Source organism: Drosophila willistoni (assembly GCF_018902025.1).
Source record: "Drosophila willistoni isolate 14030-0811.24 chromosome 2L unlocalized genomic scaffold, UCI_dwil_1.1 Seg168, whole genome shotgun sequence".
Lineage (NCBI taxonomy): Eukaryota > Metazoa > Arthropoda > Insecta > Diptera > Drosophilidae > Drosophila > Drosophila willistoni.
The window spans coordinates 11,531,556-11,546,573 of NW_025814047.1; the positions used below are offsets into that span (position 1 = coordinate 11,531,556).

General features: G+C 36.5%; 1 protein-coding gene across 1 annotated transcript in view; it reads right to left on the minus strand.

Moving 5' to 3' along the window:
- LOC26528938 (mitochondrial chaperone BCS1) overlaps window positions 1-14,797 on the minus strand; it is a 41,796-nt gene extending 26,999 nt beyond the window's left edge. Inside the window, exon 1 of the mRNA XM_015176497.3 lies at window positions 14,774-14,797. The gene's annotated coding sequence lies outside the window, so the exon portion shown is untranslated. The remainder of the gene's footprint in view (window positions 1-14,773) is intronic.
- Window positions 14,798-15,018: the final 221 nt, after the last annotated feature.

Sequence of the window (15,018 nt, forward strand, 5' to 3'; positions counted from 1 at the left end):
GTATGGGCCACTTGAACGTACTTCGCATTGTACGCGTCAACGTCCAGACAATAGAAGATATCTTAAAAGTATGTAAAAGAAAATAAAATTAAATCAAAAAATCTGAGGATAACCCTAACGTAGCTTCAAGGGGAATTTATTCAATTAAATTAAAAAGTTGTGAAATATGGTGGAATGGGCCAAAATGGCTTGGTGAGTGAAAACAAAAATGGCCTAGAGAAAAAACAGATTATTTCGAGGTTATAGTAAATACCGCCTTGTCTAATACAGTAAATAGTAGTATGCAGGAGCTAAGTGAAAAGTATTCCTGTATGAATAAGCTGTTCAGAATTACGATATAGGTATGTATTAAGATTTATTGAGCTAGGTGTATCCATCATATTTAACCGTCAATGAGCTCAAGAATGCTAAAAATTGTATTATTAAACACCAACAGCCATACCAACATAGCAGAGGGATATCATGTCCTACGCAGAACAAGCAAATTGACATGAAAAGCAAAACTCTAAGCTTAAGTACATTTTTGGAGAACGATTGAATATTACGCTTAGGGCAAGATTCAAAGCAAATTTTGGATTTTCGGTTTAAGAAACGCCCTTAAGAAATACCTGAGGGAATGTGTTACATGTGCCAGATATCGTCAAGTAACTACGGAAAAAATTAAGGGTAACCTACCCAAAAACAGAGTAACGGTATCGTCTCTTTTTCAGAACACAAGGGTATATTTTGCCGGCCCATATCATATAAGGTGCTCGAAAAACCGAGGTCAAAAAACTTACAAAGGTTATATAGCAGTATTATCAACTAAGGCAATTCATTTATAAGTTGTTAGTTACTTGACAACTTCCTAGCAGCAGGTTAAATGCGCTAATATATATTCCGATAGTATGACGATTTTAGTGGAAGCGGCTAGAAGGCTCGTAGAAGAGTTAAAAAAGCTGATCAAGATAACGTCCAAATTGCTCCTGTCCTACAGCAAAAAATGATAAGCTGGCATTTTAGCCCCCCGGCAGGACCTCACTTTGGAGCTTTTTGGGAACAGGTTGACATGTCGATCCCTATAATGAGGGATTCTTGTCCAAAGTTATATAATTTCGAAGACCAGTGTCATTTCTTATTAACGAACACGGTAAAACAAATTACGGAATTCGAAGAAAATAATAGATTGTTTATGAGTAAAAATAAGCCTAGAAGCAAGCAAGCACCGTTTGAATTTATGGGTTCACTGTACCATATATTATTTGGGATCATGGATGCGGATGACAGAGTACAGGTGGAAGAAAACATAAGAAGTTTATTGACAAATCGCCAAATTTTGAAACACCTAGAAGAAAAGCAAACATCGACCCACGACAAACATTCTGAAGGCAACTATGTAAGTATAATAATTAACGCAACATGAAAAACCAAATTAAAAATATGACAGAATTACTAAAAGAAAGCTATTACGTATATAGAGAATCCATTTAGTTCTTCATGATTGTAAGGCAATTGAATTCCGTGGATGATAAATGTAAAAAAATTCAGACAGGAATTATAAATCTTTTGATAGACATTAACCATGGTAGGCTAAACCCTAACATATTAAAACCAAGATAGATAAAGTTGGAAAAAAGAAAAATGAAGGACAAGTTGTCCGAAGTATGCTACCAGGTAAAAGAACAGGTACTGAGTTAAAAAAATATATACTCTGTTGCAAGCAAAGGTCTTTTTATAGACAGAAAACTAATTATAAATGCAAAAATACCACTTTTTCCTCCACAGAGTTATTTCAGTGCCTGTTCGATTGAACAATAATCAAATGGTTCATATAGATTGGCAGTACTTAATAATTGTTAAATGCTATAGCTTTGACAGTTTTCCACGAATTTACTTCAAATTCATAGAACATTCTTAAAATGTTACAGATTAAAAAAAAAAATAATAATAAAAAGCACAAGCGTGTAAAAAAATCAAAGAAGCTAAGTTTATATATATAAACTATAAATTTACTTTTTTTTCCATAAATTAACTTATCAGAGCACAAAACAAAACCTTCAAATTCCCTTTTATGCACCCATTGTGCGAAATGGTATATTAAAGTCGAAAAAATGTATGTAACTGGCAGAGACTGTAAAAGCTAGACCAAATTTCGTATGTAGACTCGTGTAGTAGTAGTTTGCCACCCCGAATTCCGCCCCTGCAAATTAAATAAAACTGATTTTCTCAAAAATGAACAAATTTAAAGTTAATTTAGAAAAAAAAAAAGAAGGCGTCTAACGGTTAGACACGATAGAAGTGAAACCTTCCGTAAAACAAACTGAGAGAGAATGAGACGAAAGCAGCATTAGGAGCGGGATAATTATAGGTTCATTATAATATTGCTATAAAGGTCATGTTTTATTTTCTTCATTTTATTATTATTCATCCTCAATGTTTTCAATTTCAACAAATGATACGAGTGGCTTATGATAGCTAAAATATGATACAAATGCTTTGGTTTCGATGTTGTCAACATATCTTTGAAATACCGCGTCAATTGTTGTTTTTGATCGTGTTGTTGATTCAGTGCGATTGTTACACATTTTTAAAGTGAATGTTGTATTGAGAAAGTCAATTAAAGGAACCGCTGTGTCCAATGCAAAATTTACGTTAAAATCGCCACTTAAAATCATTGGAACTTTATCGTAATCTTTTCTAAGTATCCGCGATACTTCTGGTGTATACTTTATTAAATTTTCATGAATGAATTCCGTGATGCTATTTATTGATTGATTGGGTGAAATATAAATTGCCACAATTAAAACAGTTTTTCCATTGCTCAATCTGGTTTCGCATGCACATATTTCTCCCACTTTAGAGAGCTGAACAGACAGTGATTCTAGTTGCTGTGCATTCATTCATTATATATTTTGTGATACATTTTTATTTACTTTTTATACCCTTGCAGAGGGTATTGTAAAATTGGTCAGATGTTCGTAACGCACAGAAGGAGGCGTTTACGACTTGAGAAGCTGAGTTGATATAGCCATGTCCATCTGTCCGTCCGTCTGTGCGTATGCGTTTTACTCAGCCGTCTTAAGAGCTATCGGGATGAAATCTTTTTTTGGGGTTTTTTATTACCCGGGTAAGATAAAGTATGAAAATCCTTAGGATCGGACCACTATATCATATAGGTCTAGAAGAAAACATTTTGCGGACATGGCTATATCAACTCAGCTTCTCATGCTGATCAAGAATTTATATACTTTATGGGGTCGTAAACGCCTCCTTCTGTGCGTTACGAACATCTGACCAATTTTACAATACTCTCTGCAAGGGTATAAAAAGTAAATAAAAAGTAAATAAAAATGTATCACAAAAAAATATATAAACATATAAAAAGCATTATGAATAAAAATATTTGCATCTCATTCTCTCGCAGCGAGCACACTAACTACAGAACTCGACGGCAATTTACAAAGTGTCGACGTGGCTCTGTTGTTAGTGTGCTCGCTTGGCGATCGGGCGGCCGGGGTTCGACTCCCAGCTTGGTCGAAGTTTTTCGTAATGCTTTTTATTCATAATGCTTTTTATATATTTGCATCTCATTCTCTCGCAGCGAGCACACTAACTACAGAACTCGACGGCAATTTACAAAGTGTCGACGTGGCTCTCTGTTGTTAGTGTGCTCGCTTGGCGATCGGGCGGCCGGGGTTCGACTCCCAGCTTGGTCGAAGTTTTTTCATAATGCTTTTTATTTATAATGCTTTTTATATATTTGCATCTCATTCTCTCGCAGGCTAAATACTATAAGATCTATATGTGTCTCTGTTTAGTGTCGCTTTTTCGTTTCATCGAGTCTGAAATCACTCCCAACGATTCTAAAGAAGTTTTCACTTCAAAAAATTGGATTTCGCAAATTTTTGCCTATCGATATAAAATTGAGCACACTAATTTGTCTTTTAAATTTCTAACAGCTTACCAAATTTGATTAAAATCGGAAAAAAAACATGGAAAATATACGTGAGCTAGCTACTAGAGTGTAGAGGAGTTAGTAACTAGAGTGCTAGTGTGTTGGTAAAAGTGAGCGAGATAACGAATGCTATGAAACAGATTTAAAAGTGCATACTTACGTTGAAATTTAAAATATTCACCTGGACATTATTTCGTTATACTCGCAATTTTTTTCCGGCACGCACACACACATAGTTTATGTAGCGTCTGTATGTCTGAGTAAGCATGTGCTCTGCTGATTCAAACAATTACGTAGTAGACCGGGCACCGCTGCCGTTTGAACAGAGCCGACTTATATTGACTGTAACATGCGGTCTATTGGTCCGATCGGATTAAATCTTTGGGATCTCCACTCCGATTGTACGAACACCTAGGTCTCGCAGACTATAAAAGATAGAGTCACCAAGTTTGGTATGTATACACGAGTCTACATCTATGTAAATATATAGAGTTCGGTATTCGACATGGATAGACCAACTCAGCTGTTGATTCTGATCAAAAATTTTTATACTTTATTGGGTCGGAAAAGCTTCCCCCAGAATTTACATAAGACTTATTTTTTTTTAAACAATAACAGATAGAGACATCAAGTGTAGTATATACTATATGTACATATATATGTACACTCTTTTAGTTAGCGCGCAGATATTAATTGTTTAAAATTAATGCCACGCCCTCTTCCGTTCCCAGAATTTACATAACTCTCCATGCACCTATAGGGTAAAGTGGTATATTTAAGTCGCCAATATGTATGTAACAGGCAGAAGGAATCTTGTCGACCTCTGGAGGCTTTTTTGACTGGACGTTGACGCGTACAATGCGAAGTACGTACAAGAAGCCCATACGACATCAGGACATGGGCCTGACCTGTTTTGCGTGAGGCAGAGTAGAAGGCTGTCCATCTCGCGCCTGACCGACCGTGAGGCGCAGCCGTATATCGGACGTCACGATCGCGTAGACAAATTCAAAATAAACGGACAAAAAAATAAAATATGATTAACTACAGCTAATTACGAGCTAAGTGTGATAAAATAGAGGTTTTTAGAAAAGAAAGAGAGGCTTCTGAACTGATTTCGGGATACAGAAGATTGTAATCAGAGCAAAGGACTCGAAAAGGTTCATGCATAGTTATAGATAGAGGAATAAAATTTCTTGTATGTCTACGGTAGATAGATTTAACTGGTTCAATAGCTCAGGAAAGTCTCATTCACCTATTACAAGTTTGTGTATAAAGATAGCACCAAGCATTACTCTACGATTAATTAAATAAGGAAGATTGATTAAAAGAAGCATATTGAAGTATGATTTGCGTTCCCAATTTAGATCGCGAAGGGCAAAAACAGAAATTGCCTTTGAACAGATTTAATTTTATTTTGGCCATATGCAAGATCCTTACACTAAGATAGGACCATGTACATACATATAGGTATATATATTCTTGATCAGCATCAACAGCCGAGCCGAACTAGCCTTGTCCTTTTCCTGATTTGGATACTCCAATTCATTTGCCTATTTTTGGTATATCACTGATCAAAGTTCGGCACAAAGGGAGCCCAAAATAATTGTTAATATATGTGTGCACTTGCTTGTGTGCGTATGTTGCATTACACTGCGCAAAATGAAAACAGAAACAATTTTGTGTTAAAATCAAGAAAACGAGCGCAACCGTTAATCTGATGCAATGAATGTTACAGAACACAAAGCAATAATCAACATGGAAAAATATTCACATACATACATACTTATGTGTGTACTTGTTTATTCGCATATTGAAAGCTCTTTGCCAAATACCAGTCATGAGTTTCAAGACTTTATAGACACGTATCAATTAAAGTTGCCACGAATAGTAAATTGACCAAATACGGTATATTTGACAACGCTGTCGGCTGAAGTGCCGAGTACTAAAAAAACCATCTTAAAATCAAACATGCTGACCAATACGCTAAAAGCAGAATTAATTAAAGAATTAATGTTCCATCGCTAAGTGGCAGCAGTTTCTGGAACGTCCAGGTCAAATGAACGGCAGCTAACCCTGAAAGGATCCCAAATCAATAAAATATCATTACTTCATTGGCGAAATGATTGCTTAAGATAACGAACCAGGCTTATGGCATTATAAAGTACCTAATCGCACTTACATGACTGAGAAAACTGTTCTTCATATATTCAACAGCATCATTATCAGTAACATCTGATATATCGACATACCAGCACAATGACGGGAGCTTTCTGATCTTAACTGCGCATATCATTGGATATCATTGTGAAACATGACGTTTTACCTATGAAATCATTGATATTACAGTAAGATCAAATAGTCCTCAATCAAAGATCCAATAACTTGTCCATGATAGTGGCAGAAAATGATTCAGGCAGGTGCTTTATTCATTCACTGCAAAGAGCTATAGAGGAGTCGCTAAAATCTCAACTACAGATGATAGTTGCTGGGAGACAAATTGTTACCCATTTCAATCACGCTTAGCAGAGTAGAAACATAATTCATTCAAGAAGAACTTAACGTGCCCAACCACCAACTAGTACAAGATGTAAGCACAGGCTGAAATTCTACGTATTATTTAATGGAGCCACAATCCAAGCGAGCTATATCCTTGTATATAACAGATCATTAAACTTTAATAAGTCTGACGCATACGCAATGGGAACTATTGGAACAATGTATCAAATTCGTCAAACCATTTGGAGAGATAAACAATAACCAGCTCACATGCAGTAACTTTATTAAAGTGTCTTGGGAAAGCAAAAAACAATGAGATTATCGCAGCATGCCGAACTTAAAAGACGATGCAGCTTCGATGAGAAAAAAATATCTGGTAGCTAGTTTTCTGGATCCTCGCTTCAAAACCAGTTTCCTAGGATTAGGAGCAAAACAAAAAATTCTTCTACAAGCTCTTCTACAATTGGTAAAAGAAGAATGAAAATGATAGAACTATTGGAATACACGCAGTTTCTGGAACTGATTTGAGGAGGACGTAGAGAAAAATACTGTAGCAAAGGGGTTTTTTATTATACCCTTGCAGAGGGTATTATAAAATTGGTCAGATGTTTGTAACGCACAGAAGGAGACGTTTCCGACCCCATAAAGTATATATATTCTTGATCAGCATGATAAGCTGAGTTGATATAGCCATGTCCGTCTGTCCGTCTGCCCGTCCGTCCGTACGTCTGTGCGTTTGCGTTTTACTCAGCCGTCTTATTTTCGGGGTTTTTTATTACGGGAAAAATAAAGTATGAAAACCATCAGGATCGGACCACTATATCATATAGCTCTAGAAGAACTAGAAGAAACATTTTCATAAAAATTGTATGCTATGAAATTTACATATGTGATATAAAACCCCAGATCCCAAAATTTGAATGTAATCGGATGAATATAACACAAGTTACAGTCAATATAATAATCGGCTCTGCTCCCAGCTCTGCCGGCAGCGCTGCTTGCTGTCTACTACGTCTTTTGTCATCAACAGAGTACATGCATACACACACAGACGCAACGCTACATAAACTGTATGTGTATGCGTGCGTTGCTTTGCTTTGGGAATGAGGGAAGAAGAAGAACAAATTGTAAAATAGAAAGTAAAATTGTTTTGTTTGTATATTGATGAATTGAGTTGCAGAAAACAAACATGTAAAATTATTATTACCAAGGACTGCAAGGTTATATAAACTTCGGCATAGCCGATGTTAGCTTCTTTGATATTTTTTGTTTGAAAACAGTTCGCACAAATAGGAAGGCCGAGCCTTACAAGCAGTGGTTAGTCAATAAAAAATATAAACCAAATCTCTCAAAATTCGTTAAAGTTTATCTTTCTTCTCCTGGAAGTAGCGTGAATAGTGAAAGGTAAAATTTACAATGAAAAGCGTAATCGTTTGCTACCAAAAAATGCTAAAAAGCTTGTTTTATCCATTACAACTTACTTAATAAATACATGATTTTGAAACATATAACGGGACGACCAACTAAACAATATAATGTTCAAGCCTTAATGCGAAACAATACATGGGAACAAGTTTAATCACCAGCTGGTGTGAAACCCATTGGATGCAAATGGATAATTACCCTGCAAGAGAATGCAGCTGGAGAAATCGAACGATACAAAGCAAGGCTCGTGGCAAAAGGGTGCAGCCAGAAATATGGAATAGATTATAATGAAACTTATTCACCGGTGGTGCACTATGCTACAATACGGATGATCCTTGCAATGGCAGCGGAATATGAACTATACGTTCATCAAATTGATGTATCGACGGCGTACTCGAATGGAGATTTTGGAGAAGGGGTCTATATATAGCAACCGGAGTTTACCGATGACAAATCTGGCGGTGCGCTGAAGCCGAAAAAATCGATATACGGTCTAACACAAGCTGGCCGAGTTTGAAACACAACGTTGGACGCAGCCATACCTGTACACAAGATGTACACCGAATAAGACGATTGACGTAATCGCCGTATATATTGATAAATTGCTGCTTGCGTGTTTAGACAAGAGTAATATGTTAGCTAAACAGGCTATCTCTTCTAAATTTTAGGTTGTCGACAAAGGACCGCTTACACACTTCCTGGGTCTCGAAATCAAAAGTGATGGTGACAAAGGGGCTATACGTCTAAGCCAAAGAATGCATATCATGGGCCTGATGAAGGAACTGGGCACGGAGATTTGCCGCACAGTATCCACCTCGTTAGAAGCTAATTTCCAGGTTAAGTGCGACAACAAGTCGTGCAAACGCATCGATGTAACGGAGTATCAATCCATACTATGCTCTTTGATGTATATTAAGCTATAATCACGACCAGACGTTTTGCACTCGGTTTGCAAATTATCACAGAGGAATACGGATCCCCATGGATAGCATTTCGCAGCAGCGAAACACATGCTGAGATATCTGAACCAGACGGCAGATATGGCCATAACATACAAGAAGAGGGGTGTCGCAATCACAGGCTATGTAGACGCAGATTGGGAGATGACTCAACTGATAGAAAATCCTACACTGGATACACATTCAGTCAGTCGGCTAAGTCTCTCATGGACATCAAGGAAGCAAAAATCTGTGGTTCTAAGTAATACCGATGCAGAATATATACATCCGATGCTGCAAAAGAGGCTATTTATATAAGAAAACTGAGATGAAATTGTATTTTAAGCTTGATTGTATAACCTGATATGGCGATTGCTTAAAATCTTGTAAAAACCCCTGTTTATTATGCTAGAAGCAAACATATTGATGTGAAGTACCACCATATAAGAAACTCATTTGAAGAGAATTTGATTAATCTAGAATACTGTCCAACAACCGAAATGATTGCTGATATTCTAAATAAGAATCTATGTAAAGTTAATCATTAAAGATATACGGATGATAAAGATAAATGATTTCGCAATTCTGTGCTGCATCTGTCAACCCGATACATGTGGCAACACTAGTAAAGCTTCTGTAATAAATTGAGCTCATTGGACATCCTCAAAGTCAAAAAGACGAAATCCAAAAACAAGTCCACTTTTGCTGGTAACAAAAAAGTCGCTTCCAAATTCCAAAAAAAAAAAAAGGCGATTAGTAATTGACTATCGCCAGAATTATAAAAAAAACTGTTGTCGATAAATTTCCACTTCCTATAATTGACGACATCTTGGATCAACTAGGTAGCAAAATATTTTTCAAGCCTGGAATTAATGTCAGGTTTCCAGCAAATTGAACTTAAAGAAGAATCAAGAGATGTTACGTCTTTTTCAACAAACAATGGTTCGTATCGCTTCACGCGATTACCATTTGGTTTAACAATAGCGCCAAATTCAATTCAGAAAACGATGACTATAGCATTCACTGCACTTGAACCTTCGCAAACATTCCTTTATATATACTTAGTAGTCATTGGTTGTTCCCAAAATCATATGCTCAAAAACTCAAAATGTTCATTTTTCATGCGTGTAGTCACTTTTCTAGGACATAAATGCACTGACAAAGAAATCTTGCTCAACGACACCAAATATGACGCTATTCAAAATTATCCGGTCCCACACGATGCGGATAGCGCTAGAATATTTGTTGCATTTTGCAACAATTACAGAAGATTCATAAAGAATTTAGGCGAATATTCTCGTCACATAACAAGATTATGTAAAAAATATATAAAATTCGAATGGACACTTGACTGTCAAAACGCCTTCGAGCATCTAAGATGGGCACTAATGAATCCCACTCTTTTACAATACCCAGATTTCAGCAAAGAATTTTGCATAATCACAGATGCAAGTAAGCAAGCATATGGTACAACCTAACTAAAAATAAAAACTGACTCCAACTCCCAGTGGCATACGCATCAAGAGCATTCACAGAAGATTAAAGCAACAAAAGCACAACAGAACATTAGAAGCTATTCATTGGGTAATGACACATTTCAGACCATATATTTATGGTAGACCACAGAGCACTTACCTATCTATTTTCAATGGTAAGCTCCAGTTCCAAACTGACGCGAATGAGACTTGAATTACAGGTATACAATTTCACAGTAGAGTTTACTACGTAGTAAAGAGTAAGGACAACTACGTAGCTGATGCCCTATTGACAATTACAATCAAGGACTTACAAAACATACAACTAAATAATAAAATTGTAAAAGTCACTACCAGAATTCAAAGTAAACAGTTAAACTCCTGCGCAGGAGAGATTTGCATAAGCAAACTCTAAATGCTTCTCAGCCCAACATATACGAAGTCATTGTAATGTCAGCCAGGTACGAAAAGTACTGACCTTGCGAATTACAGATACTCTATGTAAACTAAAACATGGAAAAAAAAGTCAAAAAGCAAAAACAACTAAACACACAAAAACTCCATTATTCATTACCGAAACGCCACAAATGGCTTTTGACAGGGTAATTGTGGATACGATCGGTCCACTACCTTAACTGATTAACAAGGAAATGAATATGCAGTATTGTTAATCTGCGATTTAACTAAACACCTTGTAGCAATACCATCTAGAGACAAAAGTGCGAAAAAAAATAGCAAAATCGATATTTGAAGATTTTATTCTGAAGTACGGTCCAATGAAGACATTCATTAAAGACATGCGAACAGAATATGCAAATTCCATAATTGAAGATTTATGTAAAAATCTGCAAATTAAAAACATAACATCAACCGCACATCATCACCAGACTGTAGGTACCGTGGAGCGAAGCGTCGGAACACTTAATGAGTTTATACGTTTATACATATCAGTCGATAAAACAGATTGGGATGTATGGCTACAATACTTCGCATATTGCTTTAACACAACACCCTCTATGGCAAATTACTATTGTCCATATGAGTTAGTATTTGGTAAAACTTCAAATTTGTTAAAACAAATTAATAGAATAGATGGCATTAAACCACTTTACAATTTGACTACCCTTGTACACCATGGCTTCCGTAAAAAGTGTCAAACTGATGTTATTTATACTGACTTTAGTAAGGCTTTCGATACGGATCATTCTATGCTTCTCGCGAAACTTAACATAATGGGTTTTTCCGCAAAACTATTGGCTTGGTTAAAGTCGTATCTTATTGGCAGAACCCAAGAGGTGTCTTTTCGTTCCTCGATATCTAAAACTGTTCGAGTTACGTCAGGTGTACCCCAAGGCAGTCATCTGGGCCCACTGTTATTTACACTGTTTATAAATGATTTGCCTTTGGCCTTGGCTCATTCACGCGTTCTCATGTTTGCGGATGACGTCAAGATTTGTTATTCCTATAATGATCCTTCTTTCCAACAGTACTTGCAATCAGATCTCGATGCGTTCTGTGATTGGTGCCACGTTAATAAATTACACCTTAATGCCTCTAAGTGTTCTTCTATGACTTTCAGTCGTTTGTCTCCGTTCCTAGCTCATTACTCTGTTAAGTCTGTTCTGTTAGATTGTGTACCATCGTTCAAAGACTTAGGCGTTATGTTTGACCCAAAACTTTCATTTAATGTTCATATTTCTTCTATTGTCAATAGAGCATGCAGCCTTCTTGGCTTCATTAAACGTTGGGCCAAAGAATTTGATGATCCCTATGTAACAAAGGTTTTATACACTTCGTTAGTTCGCCCTACTCTCGAATATTGCTCGCCAGTGTGGAATCCGCAATATGATGTTCACCAGCGTATTGAATCGGTACAGCAGCAATTCCTTAAGTTTGCGTTACTCGGTCTTAATTGGGACCCGAGTCTTCGCCTACCTTCTTATTCTAGCAGACTTCTTCTTATTAATCTTACTTCACTTTACAACCGTAGGCTCGTGTTTGGCATTTTCTTTCTCCATAAACTAGTCAACGGCGAAGTCATTTCTACTAATTTACTAGATACGCTATATTTTTGTGTTCCCTCACGTCGTACCAGAAACTTTTTTCCTATTCACCTTAGTAGAAGTCTGACTAACTACTCTCTTCATGAACCTTTTCGTGTTCTTTGCCAATCTTTTAACAACCTTTCTCACCTAATTTCTCCTCATCTTTCTGTCACTTCTCTTCGCGCTATACTTTTTAATCATCTACAGCGAAACCAATAATAATATTCTGGACTTGGATTGGCTGCAACTCATCCCTGACCACATTGGCTGTGACTCGGGGCATAGCTGGCACCTTATGCAAATAAAACACATCCACCGGGTCGAGGATGTTTAGTAGTGTATATAGCTAAGCTATCTTTTTCAATTAATTACTATCTGTCTTTAGCTTAAGCTTTTTCGTCGACTGCTGTGTTAGTTGACGTAAATAAATAAATAAACGGCTGTGCCAAATTTGATCAAGATCGGGTGACTATATCATATAGCTCCCATAGGAACGATCTTTCGAAAACAGTGACTTTTGTCAATAACATCGTTACTTTTGACGCGATTGCTTTCAAATTAAACATTTGTTAGTTTAATATATGTATCTGTTAATGACTGCCGAATTTGATCAAGATCCGGTTACTATATCATATAGCTCCCATAGGAACGATCGGTGGAAAACAGTGACTTTGATAAATATCTTAGTTTTTTTCCTATGCTAAGATTGTTGGCCATTCTTTCGCAAACATTAGCCTTTTTAGCTTGAACGTTACCATAAAAGTTGCAAGGGTATACAATCTTTGACGCGGTCGAAGTTAGCCCCGGCCGTCTGGTTTTTAGCTCTATTTGAATATCCTTAGCCAACTCTCGGAGGGTTGTATCCATTTTATTTTTCTTCACTTTTAGAATATAGGAACAATCTCGTAAAGAAAGCTTTCTTGGTGTGCCCTTAGAACTGTGCAATTTCCGCCTATTGCTGTATACACAGTTCTAAGTTTAAAATTAAACATATCGGCCAATTTTGCGCTGTCTTACCCTTGCTATAATTGAAATACACTAATTGTATTAAATTTTCATCAGGGCCATTGCAAAAAATACAAATAATAAGGACGTGCCATCAGCCGAAGAAAATTTTACAAAAGAATGAGTGCAAAATAGACTTGAGAAAAAATTGTGACAGGTTATAGTCATTGCCATTCAATATATGTAAAAATATATAATCTGTTGTGAAATTACGTATTTTGATTTCTTTGACTTCGTACATGAACAAACTCATATGCGTTGATTTATTGACTTTTAATTATATTCTTTACTCAAATCAATGTTGAGCCGAATGAACGTACGCCCAAATGATCGGTTTGCACATTGAGCATGAATAAACTCAACAGTGAGTTCGTGTACATATGAATGTTTGATCGTTTGAGACGAATGGAACGATTATGGAACCGAAATGTGTACCGAAGGCTGTGCATATACATGTATACATGTATGTAAACAATTCATATGCTCATCAGCATGAGCTGATTTTCATTTAACGCTGACTTACGCCCAGTGAGTGGAATTGAGTAAGAATTTTACCGTATGATTAAATCAAGATAAAAATTAATTTTGCAGCTGTCTGTCCTGTATCAACAACAACGCGTTTTAGTAAGGAAAAAAAATACATTGAAATCAACTCACCGAGCGCAGTGGATGTATGAACATATGTACATACATACGGTTGCGGACAAAACTCTACATACGACCAGGTTTTTGCGTTCTTCCGGTAAACTGCATTGAGAATTGAAAAAATTTATATGCCATAATTTAGGATGGCCACGTAGTGGCTCTTTTGGCTCTATACCGGCAGAGGCAGGGCATAGAAAAAGGTTACTTTTGCGAGTCGACGCACACAAAAATTTATCTCTAGTGTCTCTCGTTTTATGACGGGTCATAACCGACCTCTTTTGGACGCACTTCTTACCGATCTACCGGTATATGGGGAAAATAGCAAGAGATGATCAAGAATATATATACTTTAAGGAGTCGATAAGGCTTCCTTCTGCCTGTTACATACATTTTGCCGACTTTAATAGGTATATTTCACCCTAAAGGTGGATGGTATAAAAATTTTGTCTTAATATGAAAGATGCTCATACAGTAGGGGGTTGGGTTTTATTTTAAAACATGGGCCGTGTACGAAACTTGCAGCCCACATCCATCTCTTCGAATTTAAAATTGCCAATATGTGCTTTATCATTAACACACACTGTCTCTTCAGAGGCACCTTTTACGCGTAGACAGTTTGGGTAAAGGAATTCGTTATGTAATTTTAAATATTACCTATGTATGTATGAACATACACACATCCATACATACATATGTATCTATGTACGTCGTGTACTTTTATCAAGAAATGATATTATGTATGAATATAATACATATGAATATAAACATTTCCAAATACAAGGAATATTAAAATATGTCCACAGGCATTACCTTTAGAGCTGGGATTTCTATCGATGACACTATCGATGAAACTGGTCATACCAAATCGGAACCTTTCTGAAGGTTAAATATCGAAATTGTTTTGTATTTAGGCCCGATTCCCACTAACTACATCTCCGGGAACAGTTGGAATAAACGGTGAATGTTAAATAGTGAATCCCATCTCTTAACAGCTGATTTTACGGCTGCCACAGGCAGACTTGTTGCAAAGCGCTACACGAAAAATAAAAATTTTT